We start from the raw sequence: 25227 nt of genomic DNA, 5'->3' as shown, positions 1-25227 counted from the left end.
GTATTCCTATAGGTTCTGTATCGATCCCCCTATTCCTGACCCTATTCTGGTTAGCAAACTAACAAGTTAACTAGCAGCCATCCCATGAGGCAGAAAACCCCCATGATGCAGGAACCGTTATCTGATAAAGCCACACTACGGCACAGGAACGTGTTATCTGATTAGGTCATAACGCTTGCCATCTAATTAGACAAGCGATATTCCTCCAGCCCCTGATAAGGCATACGGAGTTCTCAAAACAAATCAAACCTATGACAACCTGGGAAAAACCCTGCGGCCATTGTTTTGATTTCACCGAGAACTTCAGCAAAAGAATGTGCTAACGACCTGGTCGTATGACATCCTTATTGACGTATCTATGTCCATCCTTACGTCAATCTCGGCACCTTAAAGGTATAAATATTACCGATATTGCCCTATGCAAAGACACGCGGTGGTGACGAGGACGGAGCAGCCAGACTTGCCGAAGCCCAGAGCAGAGCAGACCCCGCTGGCGCAGCCCCGCCTTCTTGACGCGCTGAGAACGAGCAGCTGCCCATTTCTCCTGCCGAGAAATCCAGCTCCAGCGCTTCCGGGTAGCCCTCGCAGGCAGCCTGGAATATCGAGACCAGAGACAAGAGATACCATCCCTCATCCATCCTAGATTCAAGGTACAGAACTGAATAACCCCTCGCAGAGAATTCTTTAGTCAGTCACTTGGCAAAAACAAACTTAACTTAAACTGTAACTTTCTATTCCCGCCCACGTATTAGGCTTAGGTCAGGTACACGGGGTAGGCGTAGCTAGAAACACCAGTTGAGTACGATTAGTCAAATGTATACGTGTATGTAATATATTTTATTCATTTTAAAACCTTCATATGGCTTAGAAACCATATCAATGTTTTTACAGTATTATTTTATACTTCTGCTTTTAATGTATGCACTTTACTTAACCATAAGTATTGCAATAATATCGATCCATTTCTCTTGTATGAGAAAAGAGACTGATCAATAAATAACATCTTTTATTGAACACGCCCGTCTCTTCCTTTTCTCTACACTCTGATGAGACTAAGAATGCACGTACTGACTGAGTAAAATAAATTGCCTTTTGTTCACACGACTCTCGAGATACACTCTTGATTAGGGGAGAGCAAAGTTGTCATGTTCTATGGCTGTCAGAAACTAAATCCCTTCTTGTCTATCCAGGGAGGTTCAACTCCTCCTTGCCTATTCGAGAAAGTTTCTAGTGAACTCTGAGCTAGCTGGCAAACCCAAAACTTTAAGTCTAATATCGACAGTAGTAGACCTAGTTAACGTCTGGTCTAGGCCTATACTATTGAAGGTATTATTCCAATGCGCAGAGCCTATTGGGATAATAGGAACTACACTACATGGCGCCCAACTCGTTTGGAAGGGCGATAAAACTAACGTAAGACATTTAGAGTAACTCAGTCGTGCTTTCTTACTCAGACCCCTTTTTCCCATAATACTCCAAAGACGTCTGGAGTGGGTGAAAGGTAATATCCGCCAAACCTCGCAGGAGGAAACCCCTATGTATGGTACTTGGTTTAGTCAACGTTGAAGGATACACCGTTCCAAAATATTGTGCATCTAATCTTTGTTTCCATAAGAAACCTGATCTGCAAACATACAAAATAACCTTCTGGACAGTACAATGTCAGACAGTGAAGGAGAAAGAGAGGCGGTTAGATTAGCAGCTGATATAGCAGCAGCTGATACTGCACTGCAAGAAGCAGACCAGGATATAATACTCATCCCGGTCATCAAAAGGAAATCTATAACTTTAAAACTTATAGAAAATGGACTGACACCTAGAGGTGGTACAGTCATATTCGTAATTGAGGCACACGAATATCGGCAGACAGAGGTATACTATTCATGGATAAATTTTCCAGCAGCAAATGTTGTAACAAAGTACTTCCACTATTACAAAATAGAGGAACCTCCTGAAATGTACACTCCTTTCGAGGAGGTGGAAGTACCACTTAAATTTCAAGAGCATTTGCTCTTATTTAATGGCGCCCTAAAACATAATAATCACATCACCAGGCTCGGTCCTTTAGGTAGACCAGGAGCAACGTGGCCGGTCCTAGCCGGATACACACCACATCCAGACATCAATGGGATGTCTGTAGCAGAGCTGTTAACACAGCTAAAACAATTAATAAAAATACATAGACAATTAGTCCAATATGTGATGCGGACTTCAACAATTCAACCAGCAATTAAAATTCCACAGCTGACCCCTCACCAGGGGATCACAAATAAAATTACTCCACAGAACATACAATCCTGCCTAGGTAAAGTACCGGCTAAACGGGAACAAATACCATTCTGGCTAGCACAGAAAATCACCCAAATAGAGGCGGTGTTTCCTGACACCACCCCGTTAGAAAAACACAGGATTCTTACTATCTGTCTTCCAATGGGAATCGCACCACACATTGAGGACTGTGACACTTGGGGTACAGTCTTTGCTTCCATCTACACAAAAACGCACGGTGTTCCATCCATTTCGGTAATACCAGATGTGCTAAAACAAATTCAAGATGAATATGGTCCAGAACCCGCTTTAACTCTTGGTATGAAATTACTAAAAGACTTCAAGCAGGTCTCGGCTATATTATTAGCCAACATAAAGGGTGAAGCAGCAAACGTGGCGATCCGCCAGAGGTTAAAAGAGACAGATATAGCAGACCAACCAGCTGAAATTGCCAGAATCATAGAAAAATCCTATGAGGAACTAGGTAGAGATAGTTTAGGTGGAATACCAGTAAAACCACAACTGATTGAAAGTCCTGAAAAAATATTTTTTAATAATAATTCAACATCACAGAAAAAGAGCTGGGATGGAAACAAACAATCCAATCCTAAAGAAAAGAAATTCCAGTCCAGAGGAATGTCTCCTAGGCGAAGAGAAAAATCTCCGAACCAAAGACACAGGTCACCCCAGAGTGACCCCTCTGGGAAAAGATATAACCTTAGAAATAGGGATAATATAAAGAAGCCTGATAGATATCAAGACATTGATACACGTCCCTCTCAATCTTTTCAGACTTCCTCGCAGAAATCGGAAAGAAGAGGACGATCAGAACAAAGAGAAGAGCACGCCAAGTCCAAAGACAAGGAACCTGCTCAGCTAAAAAAGAAATTACAATTTCCAAAAAAGAAGGTAGCCAGTATCAAGGTAGTTAACAATGCCGAGAATACTGAGGACACAACTGAAAAACGGAGAATGGGCTCAGACAATGCTAGACAGCGCAGCAGAAGTGAGCATAGCTCGCAAAGTCCTTATGAATCATCTGGAGACAGTGGACACGAATGAATATCTTCAAGTGGAAACTGCAGACACCAGAGTTAGCAAACCTCACAAAATATATGAAATAACTTTACGTATAGAGGGGGATAAGACTAGAAAAATAAGGGGACTATTTTGGGATAATCTCTCCAAGGGCTATGACATCCTTCTAGCTGAAAAAGACTGGCCACCAGAGTTTGTCAGGGACTGCCCTCATGGCGAAGAAATAATTATGCCTGCCTTCTCAAATCAAATCCCAATTCATAAAAAATATACACTTGCTAGAAAGTGGGCAGTAGCTCTAGCTCCTGCTTTATATAAAAATCACGTAGGATGGGATGAGGACTCTCCTCCTCACAAAATCCAGTTAAAATCACAACCTACTGCACAGAGACAGTACCCAATTAAGCAAGAAGCTAAAAAACAGGTAAAAGAAATCCTAGATCAGCTAGAATACCAGGGGGTGATTGAAACTTGCACCTCACAAATGAACAACCCTTTGTTTCCGGTCTCCAAACCAGACAATTCATATCGTCTAGTTTTGGATTACCGACACCTTAACTCATGTTGCAAAACTTTTGCAGTGCAAAACTCGCACAGTGCTGCACTAATGAATAACATAGTGCGCAAAAAATACAAAACAACATTAGACATCTCTAATGGATTCTTTTGTCAAAACATAGCACCAGAGAGCAGATATTTGTCTGCATTCTCAATAAATGGCACTCAAAAACAATTCTGTCGGTTAGCCCAGGGGTACAAGAGTAGCCCGGGAGTATTCTCAGCGAGAGTAACAGAATTACTACAAACATATGATGACGAAGCATTATCGTATGTCGACGACATATACTTAACAGATGATGACTTGGAGACTCACTTGAAGAGAGTGAACACCATAATACTTGGGTTCGCAGCAGAGGGTTACAAATTCAACTTTAAAAAATCCAGAATTGCCCATCTGACAGTCCTGTTCTTAGGATATGAATTATCAAGTGAAGGCAAAAGCCTGGCTGACAATTTTCTAGAGAAATGTGCCGTACTCCAAGCACCTAGAACACTAAAAAAACTTACAGTCAATTCTAGGCTTCCTAAATTTCGGAAGAACATACATTGCAAATTACGCAGAAAGGGTCAAACCCCTTTATGATCTAATAAAACCAGATTTTAAAAGAACCAATTGGACTCAAATACACACAGAAATTTTGAGATCCTTACAAACAGACATGCTAATTAAAACAAAATTAGAAACACATGATAACACACGCAATCTTGTGATTCGAGTCATCCCAGGGAGATGCGGATTCACATACCTGACCTCTAATGAGGGAGAAAAGGTACCAATTGCATTCAAATCACACTTGTACACTAAGGCTGAAATGAAATTTAGCCCAACGGAAAAAATTCTAACTGCGACACAGACAGCTATAGCAAAAGAACGAGCCCTGGCACAAGGTAAACGAATAATAATCGTGACGCCGATACCAGCCTTAGAGGCTGTAACAAAAGCAAGCATTCCAAATGCTAAAGCGCTCCATCCGAGATGGATACAATGGGCTAATTCTCTTGCTGCAACAGACGTGGCGTACGAATTTGATCCTTACTTAAAAACACAAGAATTTCTCCAATATGAATTTGAATGTCCTCCGCCGACCGAAATTCTGCCTCTAGAACACTACGGCTGTATAATATATACAGACGGATCAGCACAACCCGCAGTGGGGGGTAAGCAAGCTTACAGTGCTGCGTGCGCGATTGTTAAAGGTCGCTGGCACGAAGGGAAATTTAAACCAGCTATCACTAAAACACAATCTCTAGGAGATTGTACAGCTCAGCGAGCTGAATTACTGGCGTTCAAGATGGCGCTTGAAAATACCGATCGAGAATTCCCCACACTTATAGTGTGCGATTCGTATTATTGCGTTCAATCTTACAATGAATACTTGCAGATCTGGCTTCAGAATGGTTTTAAGGATGCAAAAGGAGGCACAATCAAGCATAAAATGCTCTGGGAACAAGTAGTTCTATTACAAAAAGAACTACCAAAGACTCACGTGATACATACGCTGAGTCATCAACGTGATGGCGTTCACGTTGCAGGGAATTCATTGGCTGATGAGGCCGCGAAGGCAGCCGTGCAAACGGCTTCCGTAGCTGCCATCACCCGGTCAAAAACAAAAATAGACAGCGAAATATTACAGGCTGTCAGCGCTACAGAAAAGGATTCGATAGAAACACTCCCGAAAGGCTTTCCTGCAAAATACTCATACATAACTGATGCAAACAATGTTCCTTTTGCTCGAATCCCTGGAGTGGGGGATAGGGCAATTCCAAACATGGAACATAGGTTAGGACTGATAATAGCGGCACACGAAGGGCTTGCTTCTATACATGCTGGCGTCTCAGCCACAGTATCATTATTAAAACAGAGATACTGGTCGCCACAAATGAGAAGACAAACAAGAAACTATGTTTTAGAATGTGAAATATGTCAAAAAATTAAAGTATCAACGGTGAGACGTCCAGCGCAGACGCCCCTTCTAATCTCGGATAAACCATTAGCCTGTGTTTACCTAGACCACTGTGGTCCCTTACAAAGGGATGGTAACTATAAATATATCTTGGTTGCAGTGGACTCATGTACGAGATTCATATGGATGTGGCCCCAGCGAACGGCTGACGCCAGAACTGTTATAAAAGATTTGCGAGTCTTTATCGGCACATACGCAATTGGCATGCTGCATTCGGACCATGGTCCTGCTTTTAGCTCTAGAGCTTATAAGGAGGCCATGGTCAGCATGGGCGTTACATTGCGGTACTCTTGTCCATTTCACCCTGAGGGGAACGGAATTGTTGAAAGAAAAAACCGTGACATAAAGCAATCTATAACGGCAAAGGTATTAGGTTCGGGAGCTGGGTGGGTCAAACATCTAATAAGTGTCCAACGTAGTCTAAATAACTTGCCAAGAAATTCTCTGAAGGGATTCAGTCCGTACGAATTATTATTTGGAACTAGGATGTTAATCTCTGACCTTGACAGTCAAACTTCAGTGGTGAAGGAAAAAAGCTTTGATATCAAAGACCGTTTGGCTATTTTGCAGGACTTAAATGAAACAAGAAAAGACCTGAGCAACATAAAGTTGAAACAGCAGCCAACAACCACTGAAGAACCACCACCTGTCCCAGCAAGACCTGTCTGGATTCCAAAAGTCGGGGATCTAGTCAGAGAAAAGATCGCGGTAAAGAAGGAATTTGGGCCTTCTTACAGAAAAGCAGTTCCTGTCTTGTCTGTCAACGGGACAAGATCAGTTGTACTACCGCCGCTTGCTGGTAAAAAGGAGAACCGAGTTGTATCCATCGACCTGGTAAAACCACAATCATGTGGCCGATAACAAATAGTAGGCCAAGTGGACTCCCCATAAGTAGCAGAACACCAAGGTTTGCTACCAGTACAGAGGTCCTAACAAAGAGGCTAATCACATTCGAAACGCCTACAGAAGAACAACAAGGACTATGCAACAATGCAATGGAACTTAGACCTCTGAAAACCCAAATAAAAACATTTAGCAGAGACACACCAATCTACAATGAAGTACCAAATGATAATGCAAGGAACATTAATCCTGAAGCAATTGGAACAATTGACAGAACTGCATCCGGCTACTTCATAAACTTCGATGATTCCTCTGAAGGTTTCAGTGAATCAAAGACACAGCCATCATCAAAAACCTTTAAAGATAAAGCTAAAGAACTTTTGAAACAACTGAAAGTAACATATCTGATTTCTCCATGGATTGAATTTTGGGTGGGTTTTGGTGCATTTATCCTCATACTTTGGCTCATCATGATACTAACATTGGGACACTTCATTGAGGGAAAATATGCTAAAATGGACACAGCAAGTCAGAAAATCAACTTGATCCTCAAACCACACACATCTTCACACGTCGAGAAAAGAGAACTTTCTTCAGTCAACTTCACAGCCAATCCTATACCGGGTGGGGTAGCATGGGACAACACTGACTACGAAATCTATGGTCCGGTTGAAATCCTGAAATATCCACACCAAATTAAGATCTCATTGAGTGACTTTGTAAAACCAAGCTCATTTGCTGATGATTGGGACTTCGAAAGCATTAATAATATGATGTCTGACTTAGTAATGTCTGCTAAATTGACCAAACATGATTATTTGCAGGGTTCTACAAATTATGATAGTATGTATTGCTACAACCACTATGGTAACCATTTTTTACATAGATCTGCACAACCTAGAAATGTTTTAAATTATAATCAATGGGAACATTGTGCAACCCCTCCAAAAGGAAGCTCAAGAACCGTTTACGACAAATATTCATACTTTTCAGGTTTTAACATAAGTAATGATGAAACATTTTATTTCAAATTGTCAAATAAGACAGGGACGAAGACCATGATAACAAACACGAAATTGATATATTCAGACTCATTCTTTGAACAAATGAATACTTTTGGTTTTGGTTATTGGGACAAAAATGTTGAATTGAAAAGTGTTTGGGGCACAAAAGAATGGCAAGTACAGGGTATAGAATCTTTGTTTAGAGCCTGCATGATCCCAGAACAAATTATATTTTTTAATGACACTGTTCAACAAACTACCTGTCTTGGCTTAGCCAAAATCAAAGACTTAAATAAACCGTCTATTCCAAAACCAACAATAAACAGCAATAGCTCTACAGATGAAGAGATAGACGTAAATTATGTATTAAACCAAAACAGAACACATCCAGATTGGAAACAGTGGTTGATCTGGCCCACAGATACTAATAACTGTCAAGACAGATTCCTGAACAAAACACAGGGGTTCAAAATGACCAGGCCAGACCCTAGATATCCTCAAAGACAACACCCAGGGATAATAACCACCTACAGTGTGGGCAAATTATGCCTTCAATGGCTACAAACTTCCACACTGGCAGAAATTAAGCAACACCTAACTTTACTTACTGATGGTGCTGACTTGCGTGATTTCACTATGGGACCACGCAAACAGCGTCAAAAGCATTTCATAGCAGCCTCTGTATATGCAGCATACAATGAGGCCTGGAAGGTTACTCAAATTGAGACAGCAGAGAGAATACGGGAAATTGACCGTATTAATTTGGAAAAATCACTTTCTGTAGTGGACAATGGGTTAATGACTCTGTCCTCCAGAATTTTTTCTTTGGACAGCATTGTGTCTTCAGCAATCGACATATTATCGCAAGACTTACTGTTATTACAACACGGTCAGTCCCAATTGCGTTCTATTGTACAGCTTGGCTGGACGTTACAAAACCTGCGTTCAGGCTATGTGCCTTGGCGTTTAATCAACACAACGTCACTATTCCATATCTTTAACCTTACTGATAGACAAATCAGTATGGCCCAGAAGGGTGCTGATTATACAATCCTGAGCATTGAGAAACTTGAGAGATTACCAGTGACAATGTCAGAACGACCTGTCAGTGAATGGATAATACATGGGATAATTAATATTCCAATATCAACCTTCAGGTTTCAATACTGCCAAAAATATATACAGGCTGGCATGTACGAAAAATTGGGAAAAGGGTACATTAAAACAACATGGTACTTGCCCTATTCACATGCATGTGTCAGTAATAAAGGACAGAAAGTGTTTCTTAGTGGCAATAATTGTGCGATGTCACTAAGCGGTACACTTCTGTGTAACGGAATTAGTTTGCATGGAGCCTGTGAAGGGAACTCGAATAACCTTTCATGTCACCAGCAAGGCGCACCTGCAACAGAGATAGAACCATTCTTTCAAAGACTCTATAATGGGAGTTACATTCTAATTGTAGATCACAGATGTTGCAGTCTTATGCCCGGGACTCCTTATCTCGTAACTACGACTGCGAAGGTCAAGTGCTGTGGACACTCATTGTTCCCCAGCTCCTTTCCAGACATGGAGGCAAGGGCATGGCCCAACTTGAAAATTACTTCTATTCGAATAGATACTTTAAGCAGAATGAAAACAGTGCTTCTTCAGACGCCGACAAGGCTCACGTCATCAAAAGAAACGTATGATCTCCAAGTCGCAAGGACGACTGCAGAGATACATTCATTGTTATCAACTAATTCCCCCATACATTTCGCAGAAATCCTGAATGAAATCTTAAATATTTCTGATACCAGTGGAGTCTCAAAAGTATTTAAGACAGTATTTTCGATGGCATTAACACCATTCAAAGCCATACTGGGTATTTTTCCAGATTTCGTCCATTCGATTTTTGGCGGACTTCCCCTCATTTTAGGACTGATTGCAGGAATCCTATTCCTAGTCCTTATATTTCGTTATGGCAAACCATGTCACAGACAAAACACCTGCGACAAGGGAAGAAACAATCCTAGCCATTGGATACCGGGACCGGATATCAAAAATCCTGGGACTATCCCGGCTTAGAGACCTGAACATGACTTGGTTTCTATCATTTCGACCAATGTGGCAACGATGTGTTTTACCTGTATTAAGGTGCCTGCTATGCGGAGAAGAATGCGTGTTAGACACCTGTCTGACGCTACAATCGGATGCGCCAATGGATGCAGAAACATTGTTGAGTCCAACAAAGGCTCATGCTTTGTGCTGCCCTCAACGGCTACCAATCCTGATGACGGCATTCGTGGAAGCTTCACCACTACGATTAAGGGGTAGTGAAGTTCAAGATGAAAGCAGCATCGATCAGGTACGACCTTCTGTCAGCAATCCAAATCAGAATGTCAATGGAGACAATCATGCGCACGAATGCATGGTTACACCTATTTCCGAGTTAGTGGAACTCTCCCAGGAAGCTGTTGACAACTTTTTCGAAAGCCTAAATGATATGATGTTCTCACCAGAGCAGAAATAGAGACTTTTGAGCAAGCTCGTACACGGCGTTCCCTGAATTTGGCCTTCAACTTTAATAATAAAGTCACATGAACAATTTTCCCTCCAGTTCACGGACAGCAATTTTTCAGCAGCCCCAAAATATTTTTGCATATTTTTCGGGACACTATCTTCTGCTTAAAGTAAGAACTATTCTTAGAGAACTAAAATTTCTAATTTTAGATAGCTTATAGACATTAGCTGCCCGCTGGTATGTTCATAATTATTTTATGCTGTGATGGAATGGTCTCGAACTTTTTTTCTGTATTAAGAGCCATTTCATGTGTAAATTTTCATATACCAAATAGCAATAATGTATACAAATGCGTGTTTACTTTTGCATTATTCTACAGCTTGAGTGCATACAATACATATGACTGCTTTTTTTTCCGTATATTTGATAAATTCAAAATGCATTTATGTATTTTGGGGTGGTAAGGTATACACGATACTCTATAGCATGTTTTACTATGCATAGATTAGTAAATATGTCCATAGTTAGCGTGGAGTGGGTGTGATGTATTCCTATAGGTTCAGTATCGATCCCCCTATTCCTGACCCTATTCTGGTTAGCAAACTAACAAGTTAACTAGCAGCCATCCCATGAGGCAGAAAACCCCCATGATGCAGAAACCGTTATCTGATAAAGCCACACTACGGCACAGGAACGTGTTATCTGATTAGGTCATAACGCTTGCCATCTAATTAGACAAGCGATATTCCTCCAGCCCCTGATAAGGCATACGGAGTTCTCAAAACAAATCAAACCTATGACAACCTGGGGAAAACCCTGCGGCCATTGTTATGATTTCACCGAGAACTTCAGCAAAAGAATGTGCTAACGACCTGGTCGTATGACATCCTTATTGACGTATCTATGTCCATCCTTACGTCAATCTCGGCACCTTAAAGGTATAAATATTACCGATATTGCCCTATGCAAAGACACGCGGTGGTGACGAGGACGGAGCAGCCAGACTTGCCGAAGCCCAGAGCAGAGCAGACCCCGCTGGCGCAGCCCCGCCTTCTTGACGCGCTGAGAACGAGCAGCTGCCCATTTCTCCTGCCGAGAAATCCAGCTCCAGCGCTTCCGGGTAGCCCTCGCAGGCAGCCTGGAATATCGAGACCAGAGACGAGAGATACCATCCCTCATCCATCCTAGATTCAAGGTACAGAACTGAATAACCCCTCGCAGAGAATTCTTTAGTCAGTCACTTGGCAAAAACAAACTTAACTTAAACTGTAACTTTCTATTCCCGCCCACGTATTAGGCTTAGGTCAGGTACACGGGGTAGGCGTAGCTAGAAACACCAGTTGAGTACGATTAGTCAAATGTATACATGTATGTAATATATTTTATTCATTTTAAAACCTTCATATGGCTTAGAAACCATATCAATGTTTTTACAGTATTATTTTATACTTCTGCTTTTAATGTATGCACTTTACTTAACCATAAGTATTGCAATAATATCGATCCATTTCTCTTGTATGAGAAAAGAGACTGATCAATAAATAACATCTTTTATTGAACACGCCCGTCACTTCCTTTTCTCTACACTCTGATGAGACTAAGAATGCACGTACTGACTGAGTAAAATAAATTGCCTTTTGTTCACACGACTCTCGAGATACACTCTTGATTAGGGGAGAGCAAAGTTGTCATGTTCTATGGTTGTCAGAAACTAAATCCCTTCTTGTCTATCCAGGGAGGTTCAACTCCTCCTTGCCTATTCGAGAAAGTTTCTAGTGAACTCTGAGCTAGCTGGCAAACCCAAAACTTTAAGTCTAATATCGACAGTAGTAGACCTAGTTAACGTCTGGTCTAGGCCTATACTATTGAAGGTATTATTCCAATGCGCAGAGCCTATTGGGATAATAGGAACTACACTACAATGCAAGCCAGCTTAAATTGGATTCTGGCCTCAAGTGGAAGCCAGTTCAGAGCTTTAAGGTGGTGCGAGATATGGTTGAACTTCATAGAGCCAGTTAAAAGTCTGGCAGCGGCTTTGAGGCAGGCTTTCAAGGGTGCCAGAGGGGTCTTAGGTAGGCCTGCGAGGGTGGAGTAACCATATTCTAGCCTGGAGATGACTAGAGCCTGAATTGCTGATTTTAGATCTGGGGGGTCAAGGAAAGGTTTCAGGTTTCTTAGGTAGTTCAAATTAAATCTGGCAGTTTTGGCCATCGTGTTGATATGGCCCGCATGTTCAGGTTGCCGTCTAAGGTAATTCTTAGGGCTTTAGCAGAGTCCACAATGGTAGGAGAGCAGTTTAGCGCTGTGATAACCTTGATCCATACTTAATGTCTGTATTGGCGTTAGGTGGTGAGATTAAGAGGAACTCGTTTTTTTGGGAATTGAGTTTAAGCTGGTTTGATGTGAGCCTGTGTACCGTCAGCGTTAGCGCCTCGGTAAGAGAGCGTATGTCCTCTGGGGAAGAGATTTTGATGTAGAGCTGTGTGTCGTCGGCATACATGTGGTAGGAGATATTGGCAGTACGCAGCACCTCTGAGAGCGGTTCGAGGTAGAGATTGAAGAGGGTAGGGGACAGGGTGAATCCTTGAAGGACTTCAACTGTGATCGGAGAGGAAGCGGATAGGTTGCTGTTGATCAGGACTCTCTGTGAGTGGTTCTGGAGGAAGGACCTAAACCACGCCAGTACGGTGCCATCCAGGCCCATCCTAAGTTTGAGGCGATTCAGGAGAATGTCGTGGTTAACTGTGTCAAAAGCTGAGGATAGGTCAAGGAAGATCAAGAGACAGGTTTTGCCTTGGTCAAGGGCTTGAAGGGCATCATCCACAATGTGGAGGAGTGTGGTTTCCGTGCTGTGCCCAGGTCTGAAACCAGATTGCAAGTCGTCTAGAAGGTGGAAGTTGGTGATGTGTTGGCTCAGCTGTTGTTGTACACATTTTTCAAGCAAGCACTTTAACTATGAGAGGGATGTTTGAGATAGGTCTGTAGTTGTCGGGAGAAGCCGGATCTAGAGTAGGTTTTTATAAGATGGGGACAACCTTGCCGGCTTTGAGAGAGTCAGGAATCAATCCCTGTAGGAAGGAGGAGTTGATTATTATTGTCGTACATGAGGGGATGATAGCCTGAGAGGCAGCTGCAAGGCTGTTTGACTGGAGAGGGTCGTGGAAGTGGTAGTTGGGGCTTAAAGAGGAAAGGATTTTTGAGACCGATTGTTCATCATAGACTTTGAAGTTGGACCATAACGCTTGGTTTTTGAGGGAGGTCTGCGAGGGCAGCGCAGAATAGGTAGCAGACATGAGTTCCTTTCCTAGGGCAGAGATTTTATCGCAGAAGAAGGAGGAGAATTGTTTACATGGGATTGGAGATATAGGGGTTTCTTTGGAAGATTTAACTAGTTTGTTGGATTGGTGTTTGACCAACTTGAATAATTTGCAATGTCTATTCTTAGCGTTATCCAGTTCAGTTCTGAATAATTATTTTATTGAGTTGATGAGATTTTTGTTATAGGTGTATCTAGCTTGCCGGAGAAGTTTAAGATGATCTGTGGATGGGTGCTTTTTCCAGTTCCGTTCTGTTTGCCAGAGGGACCTCCTCTCATTGTTAAGGGATCCATTGAACGAAGGGTTCCTGTCTTTGATCTGTATTCTTTTCAGTTTTAGCGGAGCAAGGTCGTCGATTATATTGGAGATCGTTGTGAAATAGTGTTCAGTGAAGTTGTCGACCGTGGTGATATGGGGGCAGGGGGGAGGGGGAGGTCGGATGCACAGCGGGCAGCCAGTTTCTCGAGGTCAAGGTTCTTGGTGTCTCTGATCCATCTTTTGGGGATCACCGGTTTCTGTGTCCATGTCTTGTGAGTGCCAGGCAGACGGAAGGTGATAGCGTGGTGGTCAGACCAGTCACAAGGATCTATGGAGGTAAGTTTGACCACAGATTCCTTAGAGATGATCCAGTCTAGAATGCACCTTTCGAGTGAGTAGAGAGGGAGCAAGCTTGGGTAAGTGATTGGTCGGCCAAGAAGTCTCTGATGGCGTTGACCTGTGGGTCCTTGGGGTCGTCCCAGTACAAGTTGAAGTCACCAAGAAAAATGTCATTGGAGTTATGGGAGGCCTTGGCTGAGATGATTTCCATCGAGTTATTGCAAAACCTACTCCCTCTCAATATCTGTGCGACTCACTTAATCACTGTTTTATTGAGAAAATTGCTACTATTAAGGCTAGTATTCCTAAACCCATAGACTCCTTGCCTCTTTTATGTTGCGATACCAAATGTCTGAACTGGGGTGGTGGAGTGAGTTAAAGAATGGTGATGGATTAAACCCAGATCAGTTGACGAGGGGTGAGTGTTTGATTTGCTCAAACGCTCCGTCCATCATCCCCTTTGGTATCTTTTATGTTGCGGCACAAACACAGCTTCTTTGGATCACTTTCCCCTTGTTACCAAAGAAGCTTTCTTTGGCCTACTTAAGAAAGTTGGCTCTGGTTCCCCATTGGACAGTTGCCCCCCCCCCCCATATCCTTCGGGAGGTCTTTCTTTCTACGCTGTCCGGAACCTCCTCTATTGCTCATTAACAACTCCCTTGCTCAAGGGATTGTCCCAGATTTATTTAAGATGGCTGAAGTCATCCCTATTCTCACAAAACCCAGCTAAGACCCACTGGTACCTGGCAATTATCACCCCATCTCTTTGCTACCCTGCCTGAGCAAAGTTCTAGAAGCTCATGTTGCCAATAGCCTCAGCTCTTTTGTAGAACAGACTCACTATTTGGACCCTCACCAAGCAGGTTTTAGACCTGAACATTCCACCGAGACCGTCGTCCTGGCAGTCCTGGACGACTTAAGAAGGGGGCGGACCAGGGCACTATCCAGGCCCTGGTGCTCTTTGACTTGTCAGTTGCTTTCGACAAGGTCGATTACCAGCTTTTGGTCGACCGTGCCGGCAGCGCTGGGCTCCAGGGTCCGCCAATGAAATGGATCACCTCCTTTCTAAGTAATCACTCCCAATCTGTTCGCCTTGCTAGTTTCAGGGCAGAACAAAAAAGATTGACCTGAGGGGGGCCACAGGGTTCCTCCCTTTCACCTCTACTTTTTAACTTGTACATTCTACCCTTGATTTTGGCCTTGCGTAAGAGAAAGTTTGTCGTGTTTAATTATGCTGACGACCTCCAGCTAATCTTTACCATCGATTCATCAGCTTTATCTATCACAAACTTTCAATCCACAATGAACTTCATCAGTGATTGGATGAATGCTAATCAACTTAAACTAAACCCAGATAGAACAGAACTGATTCTCACTGGTGGCTTGGTCAATTCTTGGAATTCTAGCTTCAGGCCCCCATCTTTAGGGAGCCCCCCAGTCCCGGCCCCCTCAGTAAAAAGTCTGGGAATCATGATCAGCAATGATCTTACCATGAAGGCCCAGGTCAGCTCAGTGGTCTCAGCATGCTTTTTTCCATCTTCGAAGAATTCGAAAAATTTGCAGATTCCTTTCCACCGAAGCCCTGACCCAAGTGGCTCTTGCCCAGGTTATTTCGCATATTGGCTACGCCAATTCCCTGTACGTTGGTATACCTGCGTACCAATTACATCGCCTGCAACGGGTCCAGAACCAGGCAGCCAAAGAACTCTCATGTGAAACCACTGTTAAAAAGCCTTCATTGGCTTCCCATACCCCAACGGTGTCTGTTTAAGCTGGGCTGTACCATCCACAAAGCCCTGTCAGGACGTGGTCCTACTTTTATTGCTTTAAACATTCAGCGGTATTTTCCCCTTCGTGACCTACGTTCCTCTAACAAAAACTTGCTGGTCTCCCATTGTTTTAAGCGGAAGAAACATGGTGGCCTTAGATACACAACCTTGGCCCCCCCAATTTTGGAACGCCCTTCCTCTCTATTTGCGCATGGCGGACTCCTAAACTCAATTTAGGAAGTTACTCAAAACCTGGCTTTTCTCCCACGTTTACAACTGATTCTCACTCACTGTTTGGTACTGCTACCGTTCTGCTCGCAGCGCCAAGAAACCACCTGGTGAACGCGCGCTTTACAAGTAAATTTTAACATAACATAACATAACACACACCACACACACACATGTATATATCCTAAGTTGAAAGGGGAATTTGTGTTTTTTTACCTCTCTAGGCTTTGCTACTTGCATCTTACTGAGTTCCTCCAGCTATTTGGAATTACAGCCTGTGTGTCTCTGCAAACGCCACTGACGGCATTTCTTTGTGTTCTTCCTCTGTCCTCCGTACACTACATGTGTTCCTCTCAATGCGCACCCTTGGAAGCAGTGATATAGCAGGGGTACCACAAGTCCTAGTTAACTCAAGGAATATGGACCCCTGACTGCTTTTTGGGTGGTAAACTACAAATCTAATCAGTGTTCAGTGAGCCCCTCGAGACTCTGGGCCCCGGTGCCCTTGCTCCAGCTGCATCATTGATACTAACGCCTTTGCCAGTAACATATAATGCATGCCAGTCAATGAGTAACAGACACTGACAGTGTCAATGCTAGCGTGCAGCTACCTACAGCCACTGCAGTTTTTGAAGCAACTAGTCTGGCCAAATATAAGTTAAATAAAAAAACTGCAGCCAGTCTTTCAACAATACCTATAATTTCAATTTGGCACTACCTACATCTCCCCTGACTTAAGCACTTATCTGAATTTGCATTAGCTGCTTCCATTGTTTCATTAAAAGCCCAGAACACACAATCTCAGCCCTGCCATGGAGTACTGTGTACTTCCAGATGCCAGCACACTGCAGTGTTAATTCACAAGCCGGATCCTAGCCCGGTTGAATGGATTTTTAGCTATTTCAGGATGATACGTTTTCGCCTTTCTTTTCCTCAGGATATAATGTCATCAGCGAGTTCCCAATTCAAAATAGAATCAATAAATATATGTATACATATTACAGAGGCAGCATTTACACCTCTGTAGTTAATATACAGAACTCCACTGGGAAAGCCACTTTTGCATCGTTAATAACGATTCCCTCCTTGACCAATATGTAACAAACTTTCCAAAACAAAGAAGAAGAGGATGCTTTTGATGATGCAAAGGTTCGTCAAGGGCGACCAGTGATAAATGGGGGGAGGGGGTACCAATAAAAGGTCTGAATGGTTCCAATTTCAATTCCCTTAGAGAAAAAAATCCACCAACATTTGAAAGGGATGCAGACAGTGACATCAGTAGGTCCCTCTCTCACTTTTGATGAATTTTGTCTCTTCAGTTTTTAAGATAAAATCAATATGTCCAACACACCCATGGTCTCCAGTAGAACATACATGAGGAGCGTGAAAAGAAATGGAGTGAATGCTTGGCGTTGGTGAATTTTCCCAATTCGAATGGAACTTAATCTGATTACTTGGAATCTCTGTGAAAAATATTTAGAGGGCAGCCATCTTGTATCTCTGTCATTTGATCAAGAACATCAAAACGCTCAAAAATCAAACGAAGGAAAAGCCACATAATGAAGTGTTTATCCCTGAACAAACCATACCTTACCACTAACAAACGGTACACATGTTTTAGCGTGTTACATTTATTAAACTGATAAAAACAGATACTACATTTGATCTTAGCCAAAAGGCTGAGAAGCAATTAGCGTGTTACATTTATGAGGTTTTAAAAAAAATTATTCTGATTGACACATGCTGCAAGAGAAATGAAGAAAAACAAAGGAGCACAGCATGAGAGCTGATGTACAATCTCTCACCAGACTTTCATAGGGGCCATGAAGCCATACAAATATGATGGGCCCTTCCCTTAAAGACCCTTTTGCCTGGGCGAGACCATGACAGCAATTAAAAGGGATTCCCTGCCTTTCCAATCACTGGGGCCCAATACAATCTTCCTACTGGTCTTGGCCATTGGTCAGGAGGCTTGAATCAGCCCTGCACCACCACAAAATCTAATCCCTTAGGCATTGCCGAAGGATCAACAAACTTTATGGGGCTCCTATCCACCCCACATCCTTGACCAAGAGCAGAAGAAGGCTTTCTCACCAAAGCTCCACTCATGTCGCCCTACTCTGCCTTGCCTAAAAGTCTTGGTGTACATTGACCATTAATTTCACTCGTCATCGAGAACTCCACTTCTGCCAAATAAGCCCAGGCATTGCCCATGTGCTGGAGTGCGGACCTTAGGTGCCCATGTACCCACCCCTTCACCGTTCAAGCAGTGGCGACTGGCATGGGTCTCGGGTGGTGGGGCAGGCGTGGGTTGGCGCATACATTTTTAAAAAAAAATAATAAAACTTACCTTGCCGCCAGGTCCAGCGTCTCTGCTCCTACTCTCCTTGTCGAACTCAAGGAACAGGAAGAACAGCTAGGCCGCACTGACCAATCACAATGCTGCAATGCAAGAGAGGAGGGTCAACATTCAGTACATGCCTCCTATGGCCATGCCCTGGGACAGGGCGGTGAAGAATTACACAGCACCCACACCTTCAAGTACAGAGGGGTGTGTGTAAAAAAGCTACGTTCCTCCTTAGGAAAGGCAAAGGGGCATGACTGTACATAACCCAAATGCCCCCCTGGCAAGGAGGGAGCAAACAGAGACCTTCACAACCCAATCAAAGATCGAGAGTAAAAAAACATTAGATTAGAAACATTTCTATAAAAACATGTATATTCCCTATATCACTAATACTAAAGAGGAGTTTAGGTTGAAGAGGTAAATAGCGACCACAGCACAAACCTTAAAAGATTGAAATTCACTAGTTAAGTTAATGTCTTAAAATGAACCCCTCCCTTTCTTATGCTCTTTACCTAACTCCTACCTTCACCGTGCTCTCGTGACCTAACCCCTACCTTCACTGCGCTCTCTTGACACAACGCCTACCTTCACCGTGCTCATCTTACCTGACTCCTACCTTCACTGTGCTCAATCTGTCTAACTGCTACCTTCACTGTGCTCACTTTACCTAACTCCTCCCTTCACTGCGCTCTCTTTACCCAACTCTTACCTTCACTGTGCTCTCTTTACCCAACTCTTACCTTCACCATGCTCAATCTGTCTAACTGATACCTTCACCGTGCACACTTTACCTAACTCCTAACTCATACCTTCACTGTGCACACTTTACTTAACTCCTACATTCACCGTGCTCATTTTACCTAACTCCTACCTTCCTCCATGCTCTCTTTACCTAACTCCTACCTTCACAGTGCACACTTTATCTAACTTCTACCTTCACCGTGCACACTTTACCTAACCCCTACCTTCAGTGTGCTCTCTTTACCTAACTCCTACCTTCAACGTGCTCACTTTACCTGACTCCTACCTTCACCATGCACACTTTTTTCCTAACTCCTACCTTCTCTGTGCTCACTTTACCTAACTTCTACCTTCACCGTGCTCACTTTACCTAACTCCTACCTTCACCGTGCTCACTTTGCCTACCTACTACCTTCACTGTGCACACTTAGGCTAACTTCTACCTTCACCGTGCTCTCTTGACCTAACCCCTACCTTCACGGCGCTCATTTTACCTGATTCCTACCTTCACTGTGCTCTCTTTACCTAAATCCTACCTTCACCATGCTCTCTTTACCCATCTCTTACGTTCACCATGCTCAATCTGTCTAAATGATACCTTCACCGTGCTCACTTTACCTAACTCCTACCTTCACTGTGCACACTTTACCTAACTCCTACATTCACCGTGCTCAATTTACGTAACTCCTACCTTTCTCTGTGCTCTCTTTACCTAACTCCTACCTTCACAGTGAACACTTTATCTAACTTCTACCTTCACCGTGCGCACTTTACCTAACCCCTACCTTCAGTGTTGAAGAACCGGGTCTTTCAGAACCGGTGGCGTCAGGGACACGCCCGATGTCTTCGAGTTCTCCTGTCTGGGCAAACAGAGACACGGAATACTTCTAGGTGGCGTCAGAGATCAAATTTATTAGCTGCAGCTAGTAACAGTGAACCAAGCAATACAACACGGTGTACAACTCAGGAGACTGCTCAATCTTCGTAGAGCAAGACATCACTTTATATTCGCAATTTCAACCCATTACAAATGCACACCCATTGCGGCAAATTCTGACCAATAGAAACACATTTCTATACATTATCACATTCCAAAAAGCTCACTTTACATCGTACCAACCCCACAAGTTAATTATTAGGACTGTCCCAAATTCGATTACCAAAAGCCGGACAAACCCTTAATTGAAAGCACTACCCATGTAATGGAAAGACATAAAGAAAAGAGCAATTCAGATGTAGTGTAGGATAAGATATGTGCAAGAAACTAAAAATTAACGATATCCTGACAATTGATTGGCAATTTAAGACAAGATCTGCTAAAGAAACTAACTTCGTGGAAGGGTCAGTTTCAGGTGAAGGGGTCAGCATCTTGCAGTTCACTCGTAAGTCGAAAAGGCCCACGTTAAACCTTAAATGGACAACGAGGCCCATGCAACTTCGTTCGTTCGTTTATCCCTATGGCCTACGTGAAGGCAACACAAAATGGAGTCGCAAACAACGTAAAACAAAATGGAGTCCGGTTCCAAAAACCACGGAACCTCAGTGTGCTCTCTTTACCTAACTCCTACCTTCAACGTGCTCACTTTACCTGACTCCTACCTTCACCATGCACACTTTACCTAACTCCTACCTTCTCTGTGCTCACTTTACCTAGCTTCTACCTTCACCGTGCTCACTTTACCTACCTCCTACCTTCACCGTGCTCACTTTGCCTATCTCCTACCTTCACTGTGCACACTTTAGCTAACTTTTACCTTCACCGTGCTCTCTTGACCTAACCCCTATCTTCACGGTGCTCATTTTACCTGACTCCTACCTTCACTGTGCTCTATTTGCCTAAATCCTACCTTCACCATGCTCTCTTTACCCAACTCTTACCTTTACCATGCTCAATCTGTCTAAATGATACCTTCACCGTGCTCACTTTACCTAACTCCTACCCTCACCGTGCACATTTTACCTAACTCCTACCTTCCTCCGAGCTCTCTTTACCTAAATCCTACCTTCACCGTGCACACTTTACCTAACTTCCACCTTCACTGTGCACGCTTTAACTAACGTCTACCTTCACTGTGCTCTCTTGACCTAACCCCTACCTTCACAGTGCCCTCTTTACCTAACTCCTACCTTCACTGTGCTCACTTTACCTAACTCCTATGTTCACTAAGCTCATTTTACGTGACTCCTACCTTCACCGTGCTCACTTTACCTAACTCCTACCTTCACTGTGCTCACTTTACCTAACTCTTAACTTCATCCTGCACACTTTGCCTAACTTCTACCTACACCGTGCTCTCTTTACCTAACTCCTCCCTAACGTCTGCTAGGCATCCTATGCCAAGATAAGCTCGGAATCTGGGCCTTTGTTTTTTATGGAGTTTGACACAGTATACAATACCAGTGGCGGCTCCTTCGCTAAGGCGGAGAAGCGTCCCCTCACAGCTCTTTGAGACGCTCTTTGAGCAGTGCAAAAAAACAAAATGATAATAACATAATGCTACTATCATTTTATTTTTCAGTGCAGACTGGGAGCCAGGTTAGGGCTCGGCGGGGCTGGGCTGGCCAGAGCAGAAGGAGGAGTAGTTTGCACTCTCTAAGTGCCATGACGGGTTGGCCGACCCTCTTGGCACTGAGCATGCGCACTGGACATGTTCTCCACCCAGGCACTGCCTGGGTGGCCAAACAGGCCATTGAGACCAATCGCAACGCTGCTGTCATGCTGGTGACAGCAAAATTGTGATTGACTGGGGGAGCCTGTGAGACTGTGTGCTTCCGTTCCTGCTGCTGAGATAAGAGGAATGAGAACAGGACGGAGAAGAGGTGGTGGCGGCATTTGGAGTGATGATCGATGTCTGCCTGCACACATTGCTATGTTAGCATAACCGCATTAGCAGTTTAAACGCCATTTTTGCTACTTTGTCGCTTTTGCACACAACACTATATGTATCTGTTGTTGGAAGTTAACTTGCTTGATTTTCTTCACAAGAGAACGGTCTGTGTTCCACATCCCTAGACTACACGGCAGCCTCTGTCTGTACAGCTTGTGCTCACAGCATCAAGGTCAAATAAGAATGTATGCTGTTGATTCAATGTGATTGGCCCACGCTCTAGACATAACATGCATCCAGCTGCAAGAAGCTGAAATTCAAGTCCCTTTAATAATACACAGCAACCATGTTTGCAGGCACTTGGAGAAAAAACTTTCCTTCTACAAGAGAGCTGGCTGATCCTTTGATGTGATTCACCTAAGCTGATCTTGGAGGTATGGGGTTCCCCATTTAAGCCTAGAGACCTTCTATTATTATAAAACCTAGCTTCAAGCAAGGGGACGGTGGTATACAAGGCGCTATATGACCTGTTTCCACTATCAGTATAATATGATTTCTCCCTTTGTGTTTTATGGAATTGTAACAATGCTGATTGTATTATTTCTAATTGTATGCCTGCTTATGTTAGCCAAAATACTGCATCTTAGAACACGTAGTTGAAATAAATATTTTAAACTTTACCGTGTCTCTGATTACTCACGTTGTGGACTTATATAAGAAATACAAACGTAAGGGTGTTCTTGATTTCCACCATTCCTGAGAGTATTCTAAGTTGCTTGTTCTGGTTTGTCTAATCATTGGTAGCTTCGCGGTAGGACGGAGAACGAATGAGACACTGATGCTAGTTAGAAAGGGGTTATGGGTACTGAGGTGAGTTTCTGGTACACCACAAGTTGCTGAGGTCCTGGTTACCTACGCAGATTTCTGTACACGCACAGAATCCCCGCAACACATTCACAGGTAAGTTCTCTCTTTTTTCAAACCACCCAGTTCCACAGCAGCAGCCACTGTACAATAGGTGTACATCTAGGCTGATCTCTCGGCCACTCTGTGAAGTAACCTGTCATAGTGCATTCGCTGATGGCCTGACTGTCCAGGTGTAAATGTTCAACTCTGCTACCATTGATGTCGGACGCTCAGTGGCGTAGCAAGGTCAGGTGGTACCTGGTGCGGAAAATTTCTTGTCATCCTACCCCCCCCCGACCACTTTGAAATTATTAAAATAAGGCAAAAAATGATAGTTACACATATTTTTGCCATTTTGTCACCCCCCCCCCCCCCCCCCCCCGCTCGGCAATGACCCCCAGGCGACCCGCATCCACTGAACCCTCTTCTTACGTCACTGCTAACGCTTACTATGAGACGCACCTCTTTGTAAAAGTCTTTCACCCAGTGTAATTACAGAAAAGACCTGGGTATCTGTCTTGTCTTCTAACAGGAAGAAACAAACGATGCAGTTTTCAACTTAACCGCCACCTTTATTTTTTTCCCTTTAGTCTCCGCTAATGACCCCCACATTGCCCTCCAACCATTCAAATAGAATTCCCCAGACCCCAGACTTCCACATTCTATTTCCCAGGCAGGAATTCCAATACATCTTCCCCCTATATAAGATACATAACAATAGGATATTTACAAGCATAAAAGAAATATTGTACTAACAGATATAAACCAAACACAACGCGAAACACTCTCCGGCAAATAAAAAATATAGAATCGTGACAAAAGACGCCATAGAAAGAAATAAAAAAACAAGTAATACTTAACTTACAAAATAGCTTTTGTACCGAACAGGCATACTGTAGTGTTCTGTGCTGTGCCTCACTGGCACCTGTAGATAGAACTCTCTACCATGAGGATTCTAGGGCTGTTGAGTAGAATGTTAGTATTTTGTCAGTTGAAGCCTGGTGCTCTCTTGTGTCGCTGTGTCACTAAAAGCTGTATTAAACTACAACTTCAACCACTACATTTCCTGTGTTCCTGACAAAATCACTACAAAGTTGTTGGCGACGAACTGCGGACAAGTAACCACGTTATTCACCTCGTACCTGTCAGCAGAATATATCACGGAAGGCGCTGATCGGCTGATCCTCCTCATCGAAGCTGCGGAGATCTGCTTTACTTCGAAGAAATAGGAGCGCCTTTGTGAGATAAGTCTACAGCGCGTAATGCACCGTTTTATTTCCTTGAGCGACTCGTTGTCTGTTCCTGTGTTGCGCATAAAAGAGGAGTTGTCTGCGTGATTGGCATCCCGAGGTCGCGTAAGGTTGTCAACGTTGTCACGCGTCAATTACGTCAAGGTCGGCCATTTTGTGTGTTCTTCGCGTCTTCATCGTTTCCAGTGCACGCATTTGGTTGGCAACGTGTGTCACAGCCTCGCGTCAAGCAATCAATGCTCTCTATGTCATTGTATGCACGCATTGGTTGGCAGCGTGTATTGCAGTTATATTTCAACGCGCAAGGACTGTAATGTAATTGACAACGTTACCATAGTAACACTACACATTCACTGGGAAATCCGTTCTCAGATGGTATTGTCTATCATCAAAATGAACAATTATTTAAGTCAAAAGAAATAAAGGGAAAAAAAAGATAAATAAAACGCATCTTTGGGAAGAGAGTGTATTTCTGTCAAACCAGCGTTCTGTTCTCTGTGCATGCAGGTATAGAGTTTGTGTTCATCCCAAATCTCACTTCAACACAGCGACACAACACGAATAATTTGGGATAAATATTTATGCAAACAAACTCTTTAGTGCACCATGCAGTCGGTTTCTCCTCCTCCACCTTTTCTTGAGACACCGGGTAATCCACCAATTGTTTGGAGGAAGTGGTTTGACGCATTCGAAACCTATTTAGGAGCAATTGGCGCGTCAAGATATCGCGCAGAAAGGAATACATTTTTATTACTACATTCGTTAGGTTTCGAAGGTAGAGAGATTTATAAACATTTACCCCCTCTAGTAAGAAATAACGCAGAAGAAGATGTGGATGAATATGTTGAAGCAAGGATGAGACTAGAATTAAGATTTGACATCAAACCCAGTCTTGTGGTAATTAGACATAAGTTCTTTAAGAGAGAACAACTGCCTGGAGAAGACGTTGAGACCTATGTATCTGGCCTGAGACTGTTGAGTGCAGAATGCGAATTCGAGGGCTTCAGAGAGCAACTAATCAGAGACCAATATATATGCAAATGCACTGACAAGTCGATACAAC

At 43.2% G+C, this 25227-nt stretch overlaps 1 pseudogene; it reads right to left on the bottom strand.

Moving 5' to 3' along the window:
- Positions 1-17654: 17654 nt before the first annotated feature.
- LOC144771194 (U2 spliceosomal RNA) lies at positions 17655-17783 on the bottom strand (annotated as a pseudogene).
- Positions 17784-25227: the final 7444 nt, after the last annotated feature.

This window comes from Lissotriton helveticus, chromosome 7 (genome assembly GCF_964261635.1).
Source record: "Lissotriton helveticus chromosome 7, aLisHel1.1, whole genome shotgun sequence".
NCBI lineage: Eukaryota > Metazoa > Chordata > Amphibia > Caudata > Salamandridae > Lissotriton > Lissotriton helveticus.
This window is presented reverse-complemented; position numbering and strand designations above follow the sequence as displayed.